Source organism: Labrus mixtus, chromosome 4, assembly GCF_963584025.1.
Source record: "Labrus mixtus chromosome 4, fLabMix1.1, whole genome shotgun sequence".
Taxonomy (NCBI): Eukaryota; Metazoa; Chordata; class Actinopteri; order Labriformes; family Labridae; genus Labrus; species Labrus mixtus.
The window spans coordinates 3,802,421-3,827,461 of NC_083615.1; the positions used below are offsets into that span (position 1 = coordinate 3,802,421).

The 25,041-nt window shown below is 40.1% G+C and overlaps 1 protein-coding gene across 1 annotated transcript in view; it reads left to right on the forward strand.

Annotated features, from left to right (window-relative positions):
* Positions 1-21,863: 21,863 nt before the first annotated feature.
* sema4ba (sema domain, immunoglobulin domain (Ig), transmembrane domain (TM) and short cytoplasmic domain, (semaphorin) 4Ba) overlaps positions 21,864-25,041 on the forward strand; it is a 43,786-nt gene continuing 40,608 nt past the window's right edge. The window contains exon 1 of the mRNA XM_061035216.1: positions 21,864-22,074. The gene's annotated coding sequence lies outside the window, so the exon portion shown is untranslated. The remainder of the gene's footprint in view (positions 22,075-25,041) is intronic.

Here is a 25,041-nt window from a genome sequence, read left to right on the forward strand (position 1 = left end):
TGTCAACATGGACAGATGGGCAGAAACTGGACTGAGCAGGCTTCATCCCAGCATGCAGCAGCTAGAGGCCTCCACTGTCCCTCTGTCTAATACTGTAGAATTGATCTGATGTGGCGTTTCCCAACCTAAAGCAAAGGCTATTTCTAGCCCGTATGTCAGGTTTTTTGATTTCAACATTCACCAAACATTTCCTGCAAGCACATTGAGATGTGCCCCAAAAACATATACACGGAAATTTAAGTAGAGATGACACTGATAATAAGAATTAGGTGAGACAGAAAGTGTCAGTATGGATGCAAGAAGCGTGTTGATGGTACAAAATGAGCCAAGGGACCACAGTGTGTGTAACAGAAATACACATCGGTTCCTTTTTCTAAAATAAATCAGTGAAAGCATCCTGCTCCAACAGACTGAATTATTTGTTTAAAATAACAAGTTAGATTCTTTACCATCCTGCTTTGTGTTTCTGTCTGTGATTTATTGGTTTCTTTTTACGTATTACTTTTGTATTTGCTCCGATGTGAAAACTCACTCCAGACCTGAGCATGAAAACTTAACTGAGTCAGTTTCTTTTTTTTTCTTGCTGTAAATGTTGTAAAGGATTCTGTATCTCCGTGTGCTTGGTTGTATAAGAGTCAGAAAATGTTGCTTACCCTCTCTGTAACCTCTCAACCCTGTTGTAGGATAAAAAAAAACACCCCCATTAGTCGTCAAAAAGTTCTCTGTGAGTGCGTGCAACTATTTTAAAACCCACCAAGAGGTCAGACTCGGGCCATGCAGTGTTTTTTGCAGTTCCATGATAGCATGATGGCAAAGGGAAATGTACAGTCTTTTTTTTTCTGGTTACCCCTCAATTGACTTCTTGGTTAAATCAAGAATAAAGAGAAAAATAAAATAAATTCTGCCATAGCTGAACAGATAAACCTGAGTCTGAAATATATAAACATGCATCTTTTCAAGAGCTTACCTGCTGGCCTTTTGCACACAAGTAATCTACTATTAAATCCTTTTCTCATATATGAGCTTTGACTACGTTGCACACATAACAAACTAGGGCTGGCCGATAGGGACCAAAACTCATATCTTAATATTGATTAGCTGAATGGCGATACTCGATATATATTGATATTATTAACAGTGAAAACACATGGAAAAATAAACTACCTGTTTGTGAATTTAAAAAGCAATAGTATAAAATAAAAACGTTCCTTAAATACAATAAAAGAGAGAGAGAGGAGGAGCAGGGTTAAGAGGGACAGACAGTCAGGCATCATCAGTGAGATGAGGAAAAGGCGACCTGGCACCTCTGTGACGTTATTTTAATGCAACATAAACTATATCCATATTAACGATATTGTCTTACCCTATATCTTGTTTGAAAATATATCGATATATTTTCCCAGCCCTATAACAAACACACACCTTTCATTCAGTGGATGTGTGTTTATCGTTGCACAGGCTTCTCTTGCAGTGTGTGTTGTCTGAGTAAGGCGACACAACAGACAGAGGGCGCATGTTTAGGGACTATATCTACACTTTTTGGACCAAACAGTGCGCTCTATAACACTTTGTTTGGCTACAGCAGGCTGTGAGAAAACGTTACCAATCTTAAATTCAGATTTTTTTGTCACTGGCAGCTGCTACATGATAAATTACAAATCCCTATACTTCTCCATCACTGTGATGAAAACAAGTGCATTAACTGATAGCTAGTCTTCACACGGTTATTATAGTCCTTGTCAGTCCCATTTTGGAGCAACATACTAATTGATTCTTGGCACAACCAGATGCTAATGACTGGGGTTAACAACACTGATATTCCAGCACATTTGTCTGCAGTGCCCATGTCAGCATGTCCGCTATCATGTGCCAAAAACCTGTCTGCTCTACATCTGGGTCATCAATCCCATTCTACCAATAGAAATCCCTGTAGCTGGGAGCATGATTGGAATGGCACGATCAATGTCAAGCACCAGTCATGAGTATGCAGAGAGCCTATTCATCATTTGTTATCAGTACATGCCTGTTGACCACGTAGGCCGTGCTGGCCTGGAGGTTGTGAGTGTGATGTGGTTCTTCATCTGACTAAACAGAATGACGCTTATAAGACTGGTGGAGGATGGTGACCTGGCTGCCAAGGATGGACCTGTGTAATCGGAGCTTTGGCTGATGTTTGTTTCACAGCGATCAACAAACTGAGCGAGTTGAATTATTTTAAGATGACAAGAGATAATTGGAAACATTTTTTTTGACCAAGAGAGACCAATTACTCGAGGGCAAGGATCCACAACTATGACAAAGAATTCAATTGTATGATGTTGAAAAAAAGGGAAGTCAACACCATTACCACTGTTGTAGGCCCAAAAGATAATTTGACTGATTAGAATTTAGATTTGAAAGATTTCTCTGTCTAAGAAATGGTGTTACAGTTAAATGGTTGATTATTATGCCATTTATAAACCACACATTGTCACAGCAAAGTGATTTCTCCTTGCCTTTCTGTTGTCGGCAGTTCTTGGCCGCTTCTCCTCCTCGCAGAGATTTTAAATTGTTGTGGTTCCACGCTCTCCGTGGTGTTAACCAGCAGTTGTCGCATATCAGTGCACCCTTTGAGGGATTGCCACGCGACCCAGCAACCGGCAGATATCCTCTGATCTGATCCCGTCTGTTTCTGGGTTGAGCTAACTTTAGAGGCCTGCAGAGAGAGGAGTGTGACCTGAAAGGATTTTCTGGGCGAGGCACAAAAACAGGAGGCCGGCTTTATCGACCGTGGCCTGCATGCTCTGGTCAGCTCTGGGAGTTAGCATAACCTGCATAACTCTGTGTTGGCTTAACTGAGGACCAAATGTTGGTTTTATGTGCCTAAAAAGGAAATAGTTTCAAACATAAGAGTTTATGAAATCCCGTAAGGAATCTGTGACATTTTTAACTATTGCCTTTCAGTAGATATTTTGTGGTTATTTAGTGGCCCTGCTTCCTTTTTTTTAGGCCTTGAGCTAAATGAATGAATGAGATTCTGGAATAGGGCAGTAGTAGTCATAGGACAATAGTTTCTAAATCTGTTTCCCTTAAGAATGACAGTCATGTACTACATGGAGCTATTTTCACCCTTGGGCTTCTGTTCTTGTCATGTGGTTTGATGGTTTTAAGAGTCATGGACAAGGGTTAGATAATATCTCTACAGCTGTTTTTTTCCCCTGATGCCTCAAAATCCAACTAAATATTACTCATGTGGAGGAGACAGTAAAAACTATGGAAGTTATACTTACTCAATATGTTTATATGCACAGTAAAGTCTATTGAATTTAAATAATGTCCTTGTTTAGTATACTTGCACCTAAGGGAGAATCCATTCATTGATGGAAAAATGTCACATTCTGCTGTGGTAGGTGGTGATATCCCTCCTCTTAGCTAGTTACTATTGGACCTTCTTCCAGTTAATCTTGCTTATAAGTTAGCAAACGGCAAAGTTGTGGTTTTATGTCAAACAGTGAAAACATGGATCATTTTACAGCTCTGTACATTTGTAATGCTCTAAGCTTTATCGTCAAATGTGATGCATATATCCTTCTAGCATTTGGCTTATATCTGAGGGCGGATGACAAAGCAACTTCTCCAGTTTGAGACTGGTTGAGGTGTATAAAGAGTTAATCTATCTCCAACCGCATTATGGATGTGACTTTGAGAAAGTCGATTCAGTACCATTTCATTTACAGGCATTTTAAAAGTCCAGTTTTAGCCGGACTAACTCAATAATTTGACTTTCTCTAACTGTACGTAAACCTACTGTTTAAGTCGTTCCTGAAATGGTTCAATCACTTGTCTTTTTAAAAACCATTTGCACAAATATTTGTATAACTTACAAAGGTATAAAAAACTAAACATATGAATTCATAAATGATGCATGGTAACAGTAAAATGACAAATTCTGAACTGGATTGTTATCCCATCATAAAAAAAACCCACATTAATGCCAAAGTCATTATTATCGTCAGTACAAAGGCTGAGGAAAATCTCACACTTTATTCTTAGTGTTCCTCTTTTATCTTGAGGTGAGAATATACTGTCTGAAACAGAGATCTTATTTGGAACCTCGACATGTTTTTTCCCTTCAATCTTACTTCCTCCGAGCTCATTGCACTGTGGTTAGAAAACTAATTTTAACTGTTTTTGTAGACAACATACAGTGTAACTTTGGATCAATGTAACATTTAACCAAAACATGTCATTTTTTAAATTTCCAGTGAGAGCCAATTCTATTAAATTAATTGATAATATACAATAAAAAATACCTTTTATATGGCATATTCTGATTTTTTTTCACTTTGTAGGTTAAACAGGGATCAAATTATCTTAAATAATTTAAGTAAAAACACACAACCCATTTCTTTGCAAATCTCTCACCAAAGCTGCCTAATGTGACTAAAGCATGTACTAGTGCCTGCACCACGGCCTGCATGCATCATACCCTTAATATTTCATGAAATGACTCATGTAAGACTTACAATGAAGCCACTTCAAGGCTTAGAAAAACTCTCTGCACAGTCCTACAGCTTTCTGCTGTTAATACAATGGGTTATTTTCTTTCTATTTAAAGGGCATATGATAAAGATAGAAAGTTGTGCCTACATAAGAAAGTTCACACCTCCACTCTAAGCAGGATGGGAATAAGGATGGGAAGCTACGCTCCTCCTCCACAGGCCAGAGATAAACTTTCTTTTTAACTTTGTGTTTGTCACACAAGCAGCTGTATAGTGCAGTGGAAACGACACATTGTACAGATGAGGCTAATGGCAGACTTGATCTATCAGCTTGTCTTCAAAAAGGTTGTAACTGCAGCTGTGTTGACCAAGCCACATCCCCTCTGCCTCTACACTGTCTCTAGTGTTCATTTGCATAGTGTGTCTTCAGCAGGTAGTGCACAGCTGATGCTCCAAACAGATTTAGGGTATGCAGAGCACCCATAATGCGCATTCAAAGGCATAGTGGAAAGCAAATATTCCTTCAGCCAAGTCAAGCCAAGTCAAGCCAAGTCAAAAGTTTATTGCATTTCCTTATACTGTACAGACCTGACCTGACCTTACATTGCTTTGCTCTTTGTGTGGCTGGTCTTTGCAAGCCATGAGATGTGAACAGACTCACCTCTGCCTCCTCCCTTGTCTGAGTTACCTCATAGTGACTCCCGCACAAGCCCTAAACTGGCCAAGAAATCCCAGATAGGAAAACTCTCAGGTGAATTATGAGAAGTTTCCCGCCTCCATTTTAGACTCAGAAATACACCCTGTCATTAGAAGTGTCTCAGAGAGATGCTTCCAGCAACGAAACAGACTTGCAATGTTCGGAAAGTGCGCTGTAGGTCTCAACATGTATCATCATGATAAGTTGTCTTAATTACTACTTATAAGTAGGGGTGGGAATTTACAGTAATCCCTGTACTCGATTACTCGAATTACCTAAATAACGAGTACTCGAGTACCCGCAGATTAATTTGAGTTTTTTAAACCGTAAACAAAAAAAAGGGTCCTGGACCTCCCAGACCGGAATTGGAGACTTTATGCCTGTAAAATTACATAAACATCCAATATTTAAACATAAATATGAATAAATAACCAACAACAGAAGGCGTTTTCAATTTCAACGACGTCGCTAACAACGACGTGTGCTAACAGGGCTAGCAAATGACGTGATGCGAGACTGCCTGTTTTCTGTCCTCCTTGTGCTTTAAGCTCGTGGTTAAGCATCGAACTAGTATTCCTATGGTATGCAAGTTTAACGCCACATATCTTGCACTGCACATTAACTTCATCGTTTTTGTCGAAGTATTTCCAGACATCACTTTTCTTGACTGACATGTCGCAGGTGTAGCAGACGGTTCTGTGTTTGTTGTGCTTTTGCTTTCGGTGTAATAATATGTTCCTAGAGAGTTGCCGTAGCTGCCGTAAAACAGTTTTTTTTGCTGAAATCTGGCTCGGTGTGTACTAAAGCTGAAGCCGTGGCCGGAGAAGTCATACGTTTGTATCCCGTTAATTATTTTCCTACCTAGTATATTCATTTAGGCGAAAACAAAAAGCTGGGTCACACATGTAACGCTGTATGAGTTCAAGTTTTGTAGCCAAAAGCAGCGCTTGCACAGGTAACGAAATGTTACTCGAATAATGAGGTCAACGGCGAGTACTCGAATACCCATCCCTACTTATAAGAAGATTTGAGTTATTTTGTGAGAGTTTTTGATTCTGTCAAATCATGTGACATGGATGAAATCTTCTGACTTTGCATTTTATTAAATATGAAAGTAACCACTCATGTTTTATTTTGTTGCATTTTTTTTTTGTTGCATATTTTAATTTTCACCTGCTGCAATACAAGTTAGTCAAGTTATTTTCAGTTTTGTACAAAATGTGAGGACCTGAGACTCCAGTCGAAGCACATGGTTAAACAGATGTTTCCCTATCTTCTATCTAAACTCATTGAAGCCGTAATGCTGCGATGTGTTTGATGTTTCACCTCGCCAAAGGGGCCCCCGAGGCTTCCTTTAGATCCCTCTTAACAATGCTTATTGTAACATGGCTCCTTTGTCAACTCCGTGTGGTGACAAGGAGAGTGTTTCTTGGGGGGACGAGAGTGGGACGTGAATGGAGAGGTGAACATAAACCCTGCGTTGCCGTGGTAACCCGGAACATGATACTGCAGTGAGAGTCAGAAAACAAGGTGACTGGTTAGGCGGTGCTGTAACAGGAGAGCCTGACGTGGTTACCTGTAGTCTCTTTAGATCAGTCAGCTATGATCACGTTAGCATTTCATGATTAGCAGGGATTTCCAGAGCAGTGTCATTGCCTTGTTAAGTTTCTTTAATACATTTATGGATGGCGGAAATACTCCTTATTTTGTACTACATTCTGATGTTAATGTTAATCTCAGTGTACAGATGTTTCCACCAAAGCAAATCTTATTAGGAAATGTGACTACCAGTGTCATTCATTATTATCTCCAGACCCCCTTTTGGTTCAGGAAGAATGTTTATGTTACATATCGCTGTCTTTAGTTAGCCTTACTCTAATACCGAATAGTGTTATGAAAGGATTTTATAAATGTCTGACATAGCGAGAGCTTTATCACAGCAGCTGGACTCGAGAGCTTGTAAGACCCTGAAGAAGGGTACCAACAGCGGGGCTCTGTTATCTTTCAGATGAGAGCGCTGTAGGCTGGGGATTAAGATCACTATTCCAAGACACAGAATTAAGATGCAACTGCACTTAAGACTAAAATAATACCCACAACCTACAGGGCAGTGGAGGAAATGCTCTAAAACGGAGGCTTCAAAACGACACAAACTGATTGGTTACAAGGCAGTGGCTTTTGCCTACGTGTTATCTACGGTCTTTAGCTAAGATGTTGGTGAGGATGCTTTGGGAAGTGGTCATGGTTTACATGGAATACAAGACGTTCATATCAGGTTGTTTATCACAGAGGCCACTGAAGTAGCTCCTTCTTAAAACAAATGTTGAACCCATCTGCTCATAGTGTGCTCTGTTTATGTAGTTTAACTTACAGTTGGACATGTGATTATGTCTTTAGCTGACAAAAGCCAGAGTTCAATTTGGACTGAAATCAACTGTTTAGACAGCTAACATTTATGACCACTGGTTAGTAGAACAAGAGCCCACGATGAGGTCTGAAGCTATCTTATTAAATGTTGTTGATGCCTGATTAGAGTGAGTGTTTTCTCTAGCAGCTAGCGTGTGGACCACTTAAAATAATCGACGCCCCACCATAAGGCCGCCCTACGGAGCTAACAACAAACCCACAAATTGAGCCAATAGAACACGTCGTAAACCTACCAAAGTCAAAACTAAGGGATTGATTTTTTGGGGGATTTTTGTGCCTTTAATGGAGAGATAGGACAGTGGATAGAGTTGGAAATCAGGGAGAGAGAGAGTGGGCAATGACATGCGGGAAGGGAGCTGGATTTGAACCTGGGCCGCCCGCTTGGAAGACTATGGCCTCCATACATGGGCCGCGCGCACTAACCATTGCGCCACCAGCGCCCCTAAGGGATTTATTATTAACTGACAAACTGAGTCATTAAATGAAGATCAAAACCAATACTAATTTAAGGTACAATGTTAAAATTCACTTAGCAGACGCTTTTATCCAAAGCAATACATCAGAGAGTAGGTACAACAATAATCCATTCATACACCAACACCAAAGCAGAGGGAGCAATGCGGGATAAAGTGTCTTGCCCAAGGACATATTGGACATGTTGCCCATCTGGGGATCAAACCCTCGACCTACCGGTTGAGAGGTGACGACTCTACCAACTGAGCCACAGTAAACACAACAACACACAACCAGTGGCTGAGAGGCAAAGCAGCCCCAACTCCAAAAAGCCTCTCACCTCCTGAAGCCAGCACTGAGCTTTTAAGCTCTGAGGTCAGGTGTGCTTCGTTGTACAATCACAGTGAACAACATAAAGCCGTAACAAGCTCAGAACGTCATACTTTGTTGAATTTTTTATTTTTTTGCATATCTAACAAAAACATGCTTCAGATTGATATTTAACATTTCCGAAGTTCTAATTTCATCTCACCAAGTTTAAAGAAATATGATTAATATTAGAAACAGAATTGGATTTGTGTGTTTTGAATGGCATTCATCATGTCATCATAAATGGCACTGTATTTTCCTGCACGAGTAATAGCTGTGTGAAGGCTTGACTCGACCACGCTAATGTTACTGGAACATTCCACACTGCGTCTGACACAACGGTTCAATGAGAGTGTAATTCAGGATGGTTAATGACTCCTGCGGCAGTGGTTACAGAAGGGGACAGCAATCGCCTTTGACCTTTGGAGTAGTCTCCAGGGCCTGGGTGAGGGGTGAGGGGGGGTTGGACTGAGGATGCTGCTGCTAAGTGTGATCAATCAACACCATGTCAACTTTCACAGTTTACCAAACAACTTTGCATCTGGGAGTTTTGAATAATTCATTGGCGCCTCACCCTTCAGGGGACGGTTGATTTGATTTGATTAATAAAATAAATCACAATATGTTAACAAGTAAATGCCTGATTATATTTATTCAAGTTTTTTTTTGAAAGTGTTGAAAAATATGCTTGGTTAATCATGTGGCAATGGATTTTCTATAATTTGCCATTTTTATTATCGATGGAGAATGTTAGTTGCTAATATTAATTCTAGCAATGGTAAGAGTTGTGCAGTTAAAAATGATCTTCACTTCACTACCCTCAAAATTGACAAAATCAATCTGCAAATCCTTTCGTTTAAGAAGCTCTAACTATAGGGCTGGGAATCTTTGGTGTCTCACGATTCGATTTCGATTGCCATTCTTGGGGTCACGATTTGATTCAGAATCTATTTTCAATTCAAAACGACCCTGAATTCATTGATCCATGGATTTTAAAGTCTATTTTTCAATTAGTACAAACTTCAGGATCTACTCCAGTCATCTGTGAGACTGGCTGGATTTCTTGCTCCTCCATTTGGCAATCGACTGAGTTAAAGAGCTAGCCATAGCACTTAGCAGGGAGTGACTGATTAGCCAAAATAAAAAAAAGTTTTGGACGTTATGAATCAATTAAACATCTCAGAATATAAGAATCTAAATTTTTACACAAGACAATTTTTAGTCTCCTAACTCACATAGAGGTTGAGTTATAGATGTGTAACATTATTTCACTCTAGAGTTTCTTCTCTTTCAGCCATAATAAAAAAAAAGCTGCCTAAGAATCATCACTCAAAGTATTTCCAAGTCTTTTCTCCTTTATCTAATTTGAATGATTTGTTTGACAAAGTTTTATATCCTCCGGTGTTGTAATGCTTACTCTCAGCAAATCTACACGGTTTTATTTGAAACCGCAAAAAAATAGCTTTTTGTGTTCCTTGAGAGCATGATGGTCTCATGTCAAGGTCACTCACTTGTCTCTCAATACTGCCATTGTATTTCTTTTTTCTTTTTGAAAGAAGTGCTTGAATCTATTTGCAACAGTGAGAGAGGGATCAGCTCGTCTGGGAGGGGGGGGCGGCGGGTGAAGAGGCTTTTCATTGACAGCGTAGAATGACCGTCTGTGTGCTTCAGCAATAATATTTCCTGGCTGTTGTCCCCCTGCGGTCATGAGAGGTTCAACCAATTTATGTTAGCAAAGGTCAGGTCCGTGTGGAGTGCTGTTTACATTCAGAGGTACCCCTTATTCCTGAGGCGTCATTCACTGAACAGTGTCACACACACACACTGGAAATCCCACAGCCTTGTCTGAGTACAGTGTCCATTCCAGCCAACCTACACTACTTGGCATGTGAGGAATTTCGTCCGCTCCGTTGTAAAAAGTGTCACAGTGCTTTTCACTGTCACACTTCGTATTGCCGCAATGCTCAATGCTCCTTTGTGTCCCCCCCCCCCCCCCTCCCCACCACCCTCATTTTGGATGCGTTGTGACTGTAATGATATTGTTACTGTTTCTTTTGAAGGTCAAATCTGCGAGTTGTAATAGTTGATTTGTGTGTGATAGAGAAAAACAACACGTTGGGTCTTATTTATAACTTATCACTCATTTTCCCTTTTACTAGTTTTTTTTTTTACTTCTTAGAGAACATCATTGTAAATACAGTTGTTCCTTGGATATCACAAATGCCACGCTTTAGTCTTTATCAGACCGTGTGGCCTTAAATGAAAGGTCACTGAGGGTCGGTCATTGCTGTGTCTCAGGGCGAGCTGTGTCATCTGTGCTGCAGTGAAAACTCCAAACCTTTATATGAGCTTGACCATCTTTCAACCTCTTAAGTGTTTTTTTCTTGTTTATAGAGTACCTAATTTAAACAGTTTCACGAGAGGGAATGATACTGTACTAAATATTCAGGTGTGAAAAAATAGTTCTACGTCCAGTATATTGAATAAACAGTCAAACCACTTCTGTCTTGCGTCTGCTAAGTGAATTGTAGAATTGTTCCAAGGTTCACATATTTACTGACATTTACCTTTTTCTACTTGTAAGTTCATCATTTAGCAAGTTAAATAAGAGTCTATTTTTTCTATCATAGCCTCTTTTCAAGTCAGAATTCTCAGTCAGAACAAACTGTTGTATAATGATGTATAAAACGAGGAGGAGACTTTCCGTGTGTGGACTTGCTCACTGTCTCTAACAAAGTAGTACTCTGTCTGTTTCAGCAGATGATCCGTCAGCTTTAGTCCAGTTTGTTATAACTTGTGTCTGTGAAGCTGCACTAAAGTGCCCTGCAGGACAGAAACGATAAAACTGTCATTTTGGTGTTTGTCAGTGATTGCTGTTCAGTAGTCTGCTGTATGAACAATATAAACTTTAGAGAAACTTGGTAGTTATTGCTCATTAAAAGCTTTTAAGAGAACAGTTTCATCATTCAAAAATCGTGCTGTTGAGATTATTTATTTCATTTTTGGTAGTTTCATTCTTTATCAATTAAAAAAAAAAAAAGCCTGCTTGCTATGAACAACTTATATTTTTGTGTATCCCATTTTTCTAATAGCTGGTGTAAATTGGTTGGGTAGTCACATTTATCACTGAATGAGAGAGCTGCAGCCCATTTACACACAGCATTGCAGTCTGTGTTTACTTCATCAATGAACTGCTCCAAACACAAAAAAATGCAAATACAAAAAAATGCACAATCCAAAAAATTTTAAAAATTAAAAAAAAAAAGAATTAAAAAAAAAAAAATTTAAATCTTAAAACTGCAGAAATGGCTGACACTTTCCAATTTTGGCTAATTCAGGGGAAGCTTTAACTTCTGTGTGCTAAAAAATAAAATAAAAACCAAGCATGACACATGGCATTGTAGCTCTGAGTGACAGATGCTAGGTGTCTGCTCGGTGTCACTCAAGGTTATAGTCACTGAATTTGACCACTCCGACTCAGATCTGTAATTTGGTCTGGACTGCGCTTTATTTGTCTCTCATAGAAGTCTGTGCTCCGGCTTTATGCTGAGTGAAAATTGTAGTATTATTTAAAACATTTGTCAGCACTTCTGACAGGTATACAGTGGGCACATCAAACCTGGCTATTTAACGTCTTCAGAGTTGCCAAACTGGAGGCTTTGAAAAAGTCAGTCAATAACAAATGGGTGATGTCACACTGGCTAAGCCCATTATGTCTTATATACAGTCTGTGGTTTTCGCGCTCCTACTTTCTGCTTTAAAGAATTACGGTTAAGTTGATTGACATATATGAAAAAAAAGCAAAAACTTTTTATATTTTGAGAAAATTAGAAAATTCTCAAGGCAAGAAGAGATCAAATGACTGGTTCCAGCTATGTTCTGTGATAGAGGGGGGGTGGGGGGTGGGGGGCTGTTAAACAAACCATGTGACCTGCAAGCGCTGGGAAATTGAATTGTCAATTTTCTCTTCAATACTTCACAAAATAAGAGTGGTGCACTGGGATGTTTTCAATGTGCTCACAACAACCGGTCATAGCTGGCAGACAAGCCTTTCATTTTCTTCTGTTTGGCAATATTTTGTTCAACCTGGTTTCAGTAATGCTCGTCCGCTTGACAGCATGAACACACACGTGGGCGTGTGTTTGTATTTGTCAGGAAGCATTCGAGACCCTGTGGTTTCTAAACTAACCGTGTTGTTGCCCAGTGACGGTGGTGGCTGTGGTCTGCGGCGCACCATGGGTGTATAGGTGGTTAAAAGATGACCATTTAGGATTAGGGGACCAGTACATCCGGCCCATTCTGCCTGCCAGATGTCGTCAAATCGGCACATTCACACACAGCACTTTTTGACACATCTGTTTGTGACGCCGCAGTTGAAATAAACTCATTGTGTGCAGAATGTCGAGTCCAAACATTTGTACCTACGTCCTCTCGAAGCTCCTGCAAAGGAATCTCAGACGACCTTTATCAGAGGTTGAATATCGTCATGCTCTTTGAGAAAGCACCGGTCACGCAATCGAATCACCACACAGAAAAGACTTTGTGTCCTGCTTGCATTGCCTTAGGCAGACACACACACACACACACACACACACACACACACACACACACACACACACACACACACACACACACACACACACACACATGCAGAGCCTTTGCCCCAAAGGAATATGCCACATTATATTGTCCATCATATTATATCCACCCTGACAACAAGCCTCACTGAATGTACACAATTAAGAGCACTTGATTGGATTATTTCAAACCACTGAGGGTATTTTAAAGATGCTAAATCATTAATATTACATTTGGGCTTGTGCATGCTCTGGGAAAGAGCTCAGCAGTGACAGAGAGAGTGCTGCTACAAGGCGCACCTCCCTTTCTCCGTCCACTCCTCTCCTAGTCAATGATGTAATGTTTCTGCTGCTGATAGAGCAACCCCCCTCTCCTGCTTTTTTTTTTTTTTCACAATTATTCCCCTCCCCTTTCCGATTTTGCTACTGCCGCGGCTGCTCTCACTGGCGATAGTGGCGGTGGTGGTGGATGCGTGCGTGCGTGCGGCGCCGGTTCAGCTGCATCTCTAAGCATCTCTCGGGATCCCTGCAGAGCTTCTTTTTTTTTTTTTTTTTTTTCCTCTCTTCTCCTGTCACCACTCAACTGAGAGCCGCTCCTACTGAGCACTGCAAGACCTCGTCCTTCTGCTGATAAAAAAGGTAATTCTTTAAGCTTATGACAAAAGAAATTTCATTGTAAAAAGAGAGTGAAGAGGGGGTGGTGGGGGGGGGGCAGAGAGGAGAAGAAAGAGTTAAATAGAAGAGTGATAGACAGACAGAAGGTTGACTGAGTGTCCACTTAGCTGCTGAGTAAACCGGTCTGGTCGCAGAAAGCCTCTTGTCGCCACACTATGCTGGATGCCATGGCAATTTCTCCCCCCCCCCCGACAGTGTGTGTGCATGTACTGTATAGTATGGTGTTGGTTTCCATGGTAAAGATGAGACGGATCTCCGTGCTGGCTCAGGGCTAATTCAGCATGTGTCATGGAAAGCTAAAATTGTCTTTGGTGTAAAGTGATTTCACATCTCTTCTGCATTATTAATAAGGGAGATCACAGTGACATTGTTTCACTTCTATTGGGTATTTTTTTTTGCTTTATTTTACTTTTTGATAAGAGAAGATAAACTGTCATCAGATTATTATTTGTCTCACTTCTTTGGAGCATATGCATCACTTTGAGTTGCCTGCTCTACAAAAAACTGGGCGTGTGCTATGACACTATGACAGTCATAAAGCTTAGATGAATGATATGCCAGGAGTTATCTGCATGCAGATTTTTGACCTCTTCTGCATTTATCTGTGATTGATGTTACTTTTTGTAGATGCTTTACTTTATCTTCATCTTCTCCATTGCCTTTAACAGGATGTGATGTTCTGGCACAGGACCATAGTGCATTAGTTATAAATGTACAGAGGGGGATTTATTTTTCTTTTTTTTCAGGAGTTGTTTAACCTTAACTCTCAGATGCTAATTTAATATTTCATGTCTCGTCTGCCCCACATGTAGATAGCCTTATAACTAATTTATCCTCAGGATTTTCCCTGCATTTGAGTCATCACTCTTCTTTTCTCATACGATTTCTTTGTCAGCTTTTTTAACCGACACATCTCTAAATAACACTTCAACTAGACCCAAGGTGTCAGGGTAAAATCTAGTGCTATAGTGTCCCGGACCAAGAGGAAGCATGTGATGTTCTTACTTCAGGGGTCATTTTATGATGTCCCATTGGGGGAATGGGTCATGTTTACTGGGAGTGTAATTGATCTCTGAGACACAAAGGAGTCATTATCCTTCAGGTCATTTTTTCTTCAGCATTTAATGAGGAGTCCATCCAAAGACAGCATGTATGTAATTAATGGACAGCTGGAAATTAAACGCACACGTCCAACATTTTACTTTCTTCATTTTCACCTGACATTCAAGGTGACTTCATCAAGAGAGTAGAGTTTAACAATGCACTGAAAAAGTCAATTAGTTATAGCATGAAGGTCTTCCTGCCTTGGAACAAAATGATTTAAAAAGTGCTGTCAGAGAGAGATAATGATAACTTCTTGTTCTCTTGGATGGTTTACATGAATATATTATTGGATTTTGTGAAATCCAATAACAATAATGGATGGGATATTTGACATATAATAAGCGTAAAATCTGTCCTTCAATCAACTTTTTTCCCGTTCCATTTGCAAGTGGTATCATACGTTTATACTCTGGGTTGTGCTAGGCTTGTATTTTCCATTACTCCCATTTTTTCATTGAATTACCCTTAATTACAAAGCATCAGATTATGATCAAAAATTCCCTAAGACAAAGACATCATTGATTTGTCAAGAACTCACAGATATTGAATCTGATTCATTTGAGAGAACTAAAAACAGCAAACTCACATTTGAAAGCTCAAAAGAATGTTTCTTCTTTGAGTGATTCATATCTAAATATCGGAGTAGTTGCTGCCTTTGTTACTTTGTCTAACTGAGCAATTAATCGACGGATCCTTGTCGCTTGAAAATCTGGGGTTAAATCATTTTCATTAAAACTACAACACCACTGTCCAGTCCTGTTTTTAAATAACAAAGTTTTAAGATCAAATTGTGTATTAAGCATTCCTGGGTTTGAAAGATATGATTTTTTATACCACAAAATATTTAAAAAAAACGTTTGGAATTTCTGAAAAATGAATCGCCAAGAAGCTACAAAGGGGAAGTTTGCTAATAAAATATTGACCTTTATATGGTTTTTATAGGATATCAACAAAAGACACAGAATATTGAGTATATTGGTGGATGGGACAACCAGACAGGAACGTCTATCCTTTGGAAATGGTCAGTGATGTCCCTTCCCTTTTACTCTGGCATGAGATCTGAGAAATCATGCAGACATTCTCGGATGTATTGATCACAATAAGAGGACACCACACTCTTGATTAAATCCCCCTCCTCTGTTGGGGGGAAGGAGAAGGACATGGTTGTTACAGCCTGTGATGGTAGGTGTGGGGGGAGGGGGAACCTTAAAGGTAGAAAACACAGGAAAGTTGAGCTGCTGCCACATGGACATGAAGGGGCCACCTGAGGAGCGTCCGAGCTGTTCCACTTGCTCTTGTCTGCTGAATTTCAAGCAGACCTGCTCGCTTTGGAGCTGTGCCACTGGCTCTGCTTTCACAAAGTGATAATCCAATAAATAGTTTGGCCGTCAGAGCTATACAACAACCGTATTTTCTGTTTGTAAAGACAAAGACAGATTAGATAAAGGAACGGGGGCGGAAAAGCCGCTTGCAAAACAAGCACCTGAGAGTGAGCATGGTGTGATTAGTCACACATACAATATGATGATGATGTCATGTGACTGGTAATGCTGGGAACTCCAGTACTGGTTTCAGACTACTGAGTAATAGATAGGATGGTGACATAGACGAAATGAGCATGTATGAAACAGTGTAATGAAAGGACATGGGGTTAGTCACAAAGCTCTGAAAGCTCAGCTCTGTGTGAAAGCACTAACACACACACACACACACACACACACACACACACTTCCGGGATTGTTTATTGGCACAACCGTGCTGCCAGAGGGCACCTATCCCACAAACCCTCTCTGATGGAAACGTTCAGAGTCAGGTGTGGTGGGGTAATGCCTTAGCTTGTGTCATGCAGAGAAATCAAAAGCCTCATTTTTCCACCAACACAGAAAAAAGCAGAGAATGAAACACGATCTGGGTATGATTAATCATACTCTAGGTATATTTTTACGTTATTCACCCAACATGCTGAACCAGTCGCACTCAATGCCAAAATGAGTCACTCGCCCTCATTTGTGGGTCACACTGAGCCACCTCAGCTGGTACTTTTCCCAACAGCTCATTCACCTGTGTTAGAGAAAGACAGACAGGAAATCAGCAAAAACGTACATTTAAGTACAGAGAATGTTTAATATTTGTCATATATCTTAAAGCCTTTTATAACAGGCAGTGATAGGCTTGTGGGTTATTCTTTACAAATGAATACTGTGCAGGTCATCACGTTTCAATCCTCCAATACTTTTTTTAAATTTAGTGTAGATTCCAAACCTTTTGGGGGAATTTATTGTATTTTTAACGATACACAAAACAGGTAGAGTCCGTCCTTTTGACTGCACTTTTATTTATTTTTATTTTTTAACTTATTCTTTATTGAGTACACAGATAAAACATACAACTTCAGGAGATGCTTTTCAGTTACACTTGTCCATTTTACCAAACAACTACACATCAATACATGTATACACACACCCTTTCCTTCATACCTACATTAGATAGACAAACTTGCATGCATATAACCACACATATGGCAGCCTTCATATATTTTTTTCAATCCTTTTTGCTTGATTGACTAACAACTTCTGCAAACACATTGGTCATTTTTAAAAAAAAAAAATGCATTTAAAGTAAAATAAATAAATACATTTCATTTAATTTAAAATAAAAATATTAAGAGGTGACTAGAGCTTGACTGCACTTTTATTTAAAAAAATAAACTTGGAGGGTTGGGCTTGAAAAAAAACTGTGTGTCAGATGGAGGAAGTGGTTGCTGAAGTGCAAAAATCCCTTTTCAAAGAAGGATCAAGTGGCACTGTGTAAAGTATGAGTTCATGTATTTCACTCAGAACAAACAATCATATAGATTTAACAAATAGTTGGAACAAGCTTGTACAGTGCAGGCTTAGATGTTGTAAACTGTAAATATGGCGTTAAACCACCGAACTATATGCACAAATCATGACTCATCATCGTCAGTGTTTTTGCAGTGACCTGGATTTTCACATAAAGACTCTGAGGCACAGAAAAATCAGGCCGGGGACACACGTAAGCGGTGTGAAAACAAGGTGACGCTTTGACGGAGAAACTCTGCAAGAATGTTTAGCTTACTTTATTTACTGGGATTTTCATCTTAGCTGCTCGCACTAAACAGATGCTTGAAGTTAAGTGTTGGCCTGCTGTTACCATGCAACTACTGACAGCATAAGTTGCATGACATTGCTTTTAGTTTGAATGTTTTTCTCTTAAATGTTCACAGTTATTTAAGCACTGAAAACACGCTGCAGTCTTTATGTTGTTGTGCTTTTTCTCTGACTGAAAAAAAAACAGTTGGCACTCCATTCTCCATATGTACGGCTCTTGCACATTACTCTTGTGATGTACAGCTGCTAAGATAAATACATGAAGCATACAGTGGGGATAAAAGCAAACCAAAGAGGACCTGATCAAAGTTGTATGCGGTGCATGAAGCACAAAATGACCGTGATTGAACACTTTGAGCAGTGCTGAAGAGTCGCTCGTCGTCTGTAATGCCTCTGGTGGCCTCAGTGACTCTTTAAGTAGCCCTGAAGCTGCTATCTTGTGTATTTCCATTAAGCTAATATGTGAAACATGAGGGCTTATCTCTGCACTCTAATTCCTGGACCCTAACTCGTTTATATAGAATGATGAGTCAGCACTTCTGCCAGCTGTGTGGGAAACATGCGGAGAAGACGATGGAATAGCGTTCGGTTTTTTTATGTGACATTGTTTAAATATAATTGTTGTAAAATGTAGTACACACCTCCACAGCATAGTATTTATTTAATATTTAATCATTTTTCAAAAATATTTCTGAATTGCCTTCATCTAGCTATCAAACAAAAAATGCCCAATACTTTTTTATAAAATAACGTAATATAGCTTTAAAAAATATTTTCATTCAAAAAAAAATTAACATTAGCTTCTGCAACTGTTTTTTCAATTTCAATTTAACCCTTCAATTGGTGAAACACTTGATGTAATCAGACAAAGCAACCTTTCTACAAACCTTTTTAGTAAAAGGAAACTTCTAATCTTCTTTGTTATTTGTTGAGAACTCTGATTTCGAAAGTAGCCTTGCATCTAACATTTATTCTGCAATTCTACAATTAATTTAGCCTTTATCCAAAGTGACATCAGAGAGTGAGTACAACACAAGCAAGGATCTAGAAAAAAGGGAACAATGTCAGTAAGAGCAAACGATCAGCTTTGAGTCTGATTGGACACACAGGTGCTGACAGGAAGTGACCAGAGGCAAAGCACAACATTGAGGGCAGTTCTTGAGAGCTCTAATCAGTATAGAAACCATCTTATAAGTCGTCATTATCAAACAAAAACCATCGTCATTACCATCATCATCATCAATAATATGGAGACCATCATCATTAAGTTAGTAGGTATTCATGAAAGAGCTGGGTCTTTAGCTTTTTCTTAAAGGTGCAGAGGGACTCTGCAGATCACATGGAGTTTGGAAGTTCTTTCCACCACCGGGGGGCGACAGAGGAGAAGAGTCTAGTCAGCGTCTTAGGACCCTGTTGTGAAGGTTGGATCAGACGCCTTTCATTGGCAGAGCGTAGTGGGCGGGAGGGAGTGTAGACCTGGATCAGAGAGTTAAAGTAAGGAGGAGACGTTTCTGTCGCTGTTTTGTAAGCGAGCAGCAGAGTTTTAAATTTGATGCGAGCAGTAACTCATTTAGTTACTAGTACTAATTTAGGACCCAACCAAGTAAATTTGTGATGAATCTGTTTTTTATTTAATGATTCAAAACCCTCCATCTTTGAATAGCTCTTACTGTCCAACCAACACTTACAAAATATCAGTTATTGAATTTTTATTTGGTGCTGCATGACTTTTTTAAAAACACAGATAATGGAGGCAATAAAAAGCAACATTTGAGAGCAGCCACACAAACAGGGTTACAATCAGAGTGCCGGTTGGCCTAGCGGTCAGGTCGGGCGCCCCATGTACGGAGGATGTAGTATTGAAGCGGACGGCCCGGGTTGTCCTGCATGTCATTCCCCATTCTCTCTTTTTGATTTCTTACTCTGTCACCTGTCATGTTCTCTCAAACATAGACAGCTAAAGCCCAAAAGTAACATTTAAAAAAAAAAGAAGAAAAACAGGGTTACAATCGTTGAGAATCCACCGTGTGTTTGACTGCTCTGGGGCACGTGTGTCTGCTCAAGGGTTCTTTATGTTCTGTGGTTGTTTACATAAGGTTGTCTGCATGGCAGTGACAGGTGGTCCCACTCAACAAGAGGTGTGTTCCTGGTCCAATGAGAGCAGCATTTCAAACTGACACAAGCTGTAAATGAGACATCCAGTGTATCCTTGCTGTGGCCTAAATACGTCTCAGGTGACCGCCTGGAATCTTGACTCTGCACAGCTACACACCGAGCCGGCTTTCAGAATCCCAACACCTCAAACTTGGCAACCCGTCTCCCTCCTTAGCAGTTGCCCTATAGTGTATAATTAGCATCTGCTATTTTGGAAACCGGCGTCCCTGTCTCAGCACCCCGCTGTCTTCCACCTCTCGCTATTTACACTGGAAATATTTTTGGAAAAGCCTTGTGAAGTTATTCGGCAACACTTGACTTTTTTTTTTTTTTTTTTTACAAATCTGTTTCCGCAAACACACAATAACTTAGCATAAAATAATCTACATGCACATCTACTTCCCTCTCTTTAATGAAATCAACATGTAACACAGAACAAGCTGGAGAGTTTATTATTCGGGTTCTTGGAAGTCAAAGCTATGCTCAAAAATCAAGAGTTAGCCTGTGGTTCATTCAAGCAGCGTGTCCTCTTTACATACCATGAAGCAGCTCCTTGGAGACACTGTTGCATCACTCCTGTTGTATTTTCAGTGTCATGGCCTGAAAACTGCGTCCTTGTCCGGGTTGGGAGTTTTCTTTTTTAGAATTAGAACTACTTTGTGGCTTGCCTTCACATCTCTACTCATGAGTGTTTTCTTTATGTGGCCTTTGTGGAGCCTGAAGTAAAGAAACTGTTACAGTAGATACTGCAGGTTATTGTGTCTATGATTTTATGGATTCAGTTCAAAATAAAGAAAAAACATAAAGAAGAAACTTACAAATAAAAACAGCTTTCAGAAACATTTTTGGAGTATAGCTGAAATCTGCTCTGTACTGTGCATAATTGTAGTTTACAAGGTAAAATTAGCAGGACATACAAAATACAAACTGTAACATTTGCTACCTTTTATTGCAGATTTTAAGCTGTTTACAAAGAAATGTAGAGTTTAAAGTGGCACAAATGAACGAGTTGTAAACTTCTTCCTTGAGCAAAACACACACACACATTTCTTAGATTAACATGATGTAGGGCACAGAGATGTGGTTGATTTGCTGTAGCCTGAAGTACAGTAGTTACTGGTAATTACGATCATTAAAGTCAGTCTTTATATGGTAGCGAGCAGCTGGCAGAGAGTCAAACATCTGCAGTGTAGAGCAAGGAAAACTTAACTCCCAGGGGAGCTCAGAGCCTGTTTGATAAGAAAGTTGTATCATTTGGTCCCCGCAAATATTCAGCCATGTCATATAGCATATTGATTGACTATTTGAACTTTTATCACTTTAGCATGAGTTTTTGCTTCTTCTTTTGGCATGAGTTGGCTGAACGAAGAAAGTCAGAGGTCATGTGACCTGGAAAATATGAGCTTTTTTTTAAATTTGTTTTCAGACATTTAAACCAACCAATTCTCATTGAAGTGTGAGGGAAGGACAAAATAATCTCCTTATTGAGTAGAACAACCTAAATAATAATAATAATAAAAACATATAGAAACATAGATTCAAAAGCCCTGATCATCTTGTGTTCACTGCAACAACAAAAAAATCCATCATTGGACTGTTTATCATGTTGCAGTTTTGCTGCTAAAAAAACTTGGTAAAAGTCAGAAAAAAGTCAAGATCGTGCTGTATGCCGCTCTCCCTCTCTAACTCCCTCCCACTCCCTCTCCCTCCCTCCCTCCCTCCCTCCCTCTCTCTCCCCCTCTGACAGCGTGTGATAGGAGGAGCTCCGCTTGCTGAGTGGTTGTAGGCAGCCTGTAGTACGACACTGTGTCAGGGAGAGGGAGAGTGTGGACCTGCCGGCTCAAACCTGTCGTCTTGTGCTACAACTTTTTAAACCGTCGTTTTCTTTTGGATCTTTCTTTCTGACACTTCCTGGAGGAGGGAATCACTCTTATCTTTTCCCACCTAGGGGGGAGCTTTTCCATCTCATTTAACGGAAGCTTTTCATTTCCTGGGACAGAGAGTGTGTAAGTAGTGCTGTTATTAGAGACCATCCTTCTGTTCATTAACTGTGTGGCGCCGTGGCTTCATGAATCATTGATGTGAGTACGCTTGCAGGTCTGGTTACCTATTGAAATGATGCCAGTATAACCTGTCATTCCCCTGTTAGAGGGTTATAAAGCGTTTTATGGCTTTAAGTCTGCGTGGGGTTCCTTGTTAGTTTCTGTCTTTAAAAGGATAAGTGGGTGTGAGCCGAGACTCAGCAGCCCTCCTCCCTCTCCAGTAGGTCTTTATCGCAAGGTGATAGCAGGGCAAGGGGGTCATTTAAAACCCAGTCTGAACTTCTCTGTGTGTGTGTGTGCGTGTATTTGTGGGTGTTTGTGTCAGAACCCTTCAATTAAGAGATGTTGGTCTTGGCAGATTTCCTTTGAAAACACAGCTTTTTACCTGTGTGTGTGTGTGTGGTCATATTTGAATTATTTTAGTTCTATTTATAGACTTGCTGGCTTGTGTGTTTGTAGTAATGCAGAAGAGAAAAAAAGACAGCTCGGACTCTTTAAGCTTATAGGCTCATCTGATCCTGTGACTGGGAGTGGGAGTGTGAGTGGGGGCCTCTTTCCCCCAGATAAGTGAATGTGGCAGCCAGTGCACACACACACACACACACACACACACACACACATCATCTGGAAGTTTATTAGTGAGAGCAGTAACTTCAGTATTAACACTGATTCTGCCGCATGTGGATGTTTGAGGGACTGTTTTTTGTTGTGATGCTACTTTGAGGTTCATGATGAGATGCTTGAGCTTCAGCACAGAGAAGCATCAGGTGTTAACTGTGTGAAAGTTAAATCTCCCGCCCACACGCTGCTGGAAGCACAATGCGAGTGAGTGTTAGCAGTGTGGGTGATACATAATGTAGTGGAATTCAAAAAGTCTGTCAAAAGTTAATCAGGGGTTAATGTGAGGTTTTTGCTTATGTTTGAAGGTGCACAGTCAAGCATCTCTTACTCGAAAAGCTCTCAAGCTGCCTTACACTGTGTCGATAGAGTTTTTGGAATCTGGCTATGAAACAGACTGAAACCGAAACAATTCACTTTATTTTACACCAGTGGAAGGTTTGGTGTTAATATCCCTATAAAGTCACTCTCAGACACATTTGAGGACTGACATTTTTTTGCTTGGTGACATAATATCTCATCCTCTCTCGTTAAAAATAAAATGAAAATTTGATCACAGTGTTCATTTTTTTGATTAGTTTACATGTCAATCTGTTCACTGATATAGCAAGTGGACGTAGAGCTTTGATTTTCGACGTCATAGGCAGTGTTGTAATGGGATGGGAAAATATATAACGCGTGGTGGCGCTCTTTCCACTTTAACAGTTTTTCTAACATTTAATGTAAAAAAAAGCTTGTATTGTTTTATATTGAATCATAACCAGCGTATAATTGTATGTTTTGACACACAGCCCTACCACTTGGCAGGACACAAACTTCTCCAAAATGTCAACATCTGTCAGAACACTGACACAGAAGTGTTTGGACTCCCAAAATCACACAAATCATGAATATGAAGTCATCTGTTGTGTCTAACTAAAGTTGACCGGCCACTTTCATAACTTTACCAGCATATTGCAGGTGGAATCATGAAATCCTGCTTGTACTGTGTGTAGTCCCTTATTTTGGAAAAGGAAGTTGTTACTCTTAGTTTCCTAAGTGGAAAATCAGCGTCATTGTCACCGTACAGGATGTCATCAAGAGAAGCTTTGCATGCCTCGTAGAAGTCAGTCCATCAAACAGTTCAGCTGGACATGAGAGAGACCAACAACCAACACCAAGCTGTCCCTTAAGTTAAGGGTTCCTTCACAACAGCTCGGTCTACCAGAGCAGAATGTCAGAAAAAAGCAGGTTTCCATCTGCTCCTTCTGTTATGCAACTTTTAGGAGTTAATGTGCTCACAGCCCCTGGTGCTACATTTCTACAGTCAGGTCCCATTAAACCTGCTTCAGGGGACATCATCATAGTGTAATTAAAATAAGAACATCAAAGAGTAAAACTCATGCTTTCATACATTGTCTGAATTCAGGAATGTTAAAGTGTTCCTTATTGCTCTGCATTAATCGGAGGGTTTCTTATGACGCTGTTGTTTAGCTCATATGCGTCATGACTTTTCCATTCCACTTTTTTTTTTTTTTGCATTTTGCTTTAATTGATTCACTTGTTCAAGGGTAAAAACAACTTAATCGACGTATAGTGAAAATGTGCATAACAGCCAGTGGATGGAAACCCCGCCTGCAGACACAGACCCTCATGAACAATCACCCAACGTTTTGAAGATGGTTGAGTTATTCCACAACTATCCAGTAGGCGGAATATTATCCACCTCAGTTGAGATGCTTTTTGTTTTCTGGCCTCGCATTTGGATGTTCATCGGTCTGCTGCGGGGGGGGGGAGCCAGTCTGAGCTGACCTTGGCCTGCTGTTTTCTTTCGGGGTTGATCCACAAAGAAAACAGCTGGCAGTTGCATTCTGGATGCCGGCGGCCCTCACAATGAAGTGTCTGTATGACGCTGTCAGAAAAGCTTTGGCGTGTTGGTAAAGCGCGGTGCCTGTACCATCAATCCCTCCCAATCCAGACTTTTAGACTCAAATATAGTTTGTGTGGTGATCATCAGGGCTGCGCAGTGTCGCTGGTGCAGTCATTTGCTAAAGCTCTGCATATACTGAAAGGAAAATAAGCAGAAGGATAAAATGAAGCTGCTCTGTGAACAACCTGTTGCACTTTACAAGAGAAGAGACAATGAAAAAAGAAATTGTACTTTTTTTTTTTATCACAGCTTAATCCCCCATGCCGGCCCCAATGCACATGTTTCCGTTCTGTCAGCATATCCAAAGGGCATTTTCCCAGCATTAGGCCAACTCTGATCCTCCTCCTTCATCTGTTTATATAGACAGGTTGACTCTCTCACTGTCATTTGGGTTTCGTGTGAGT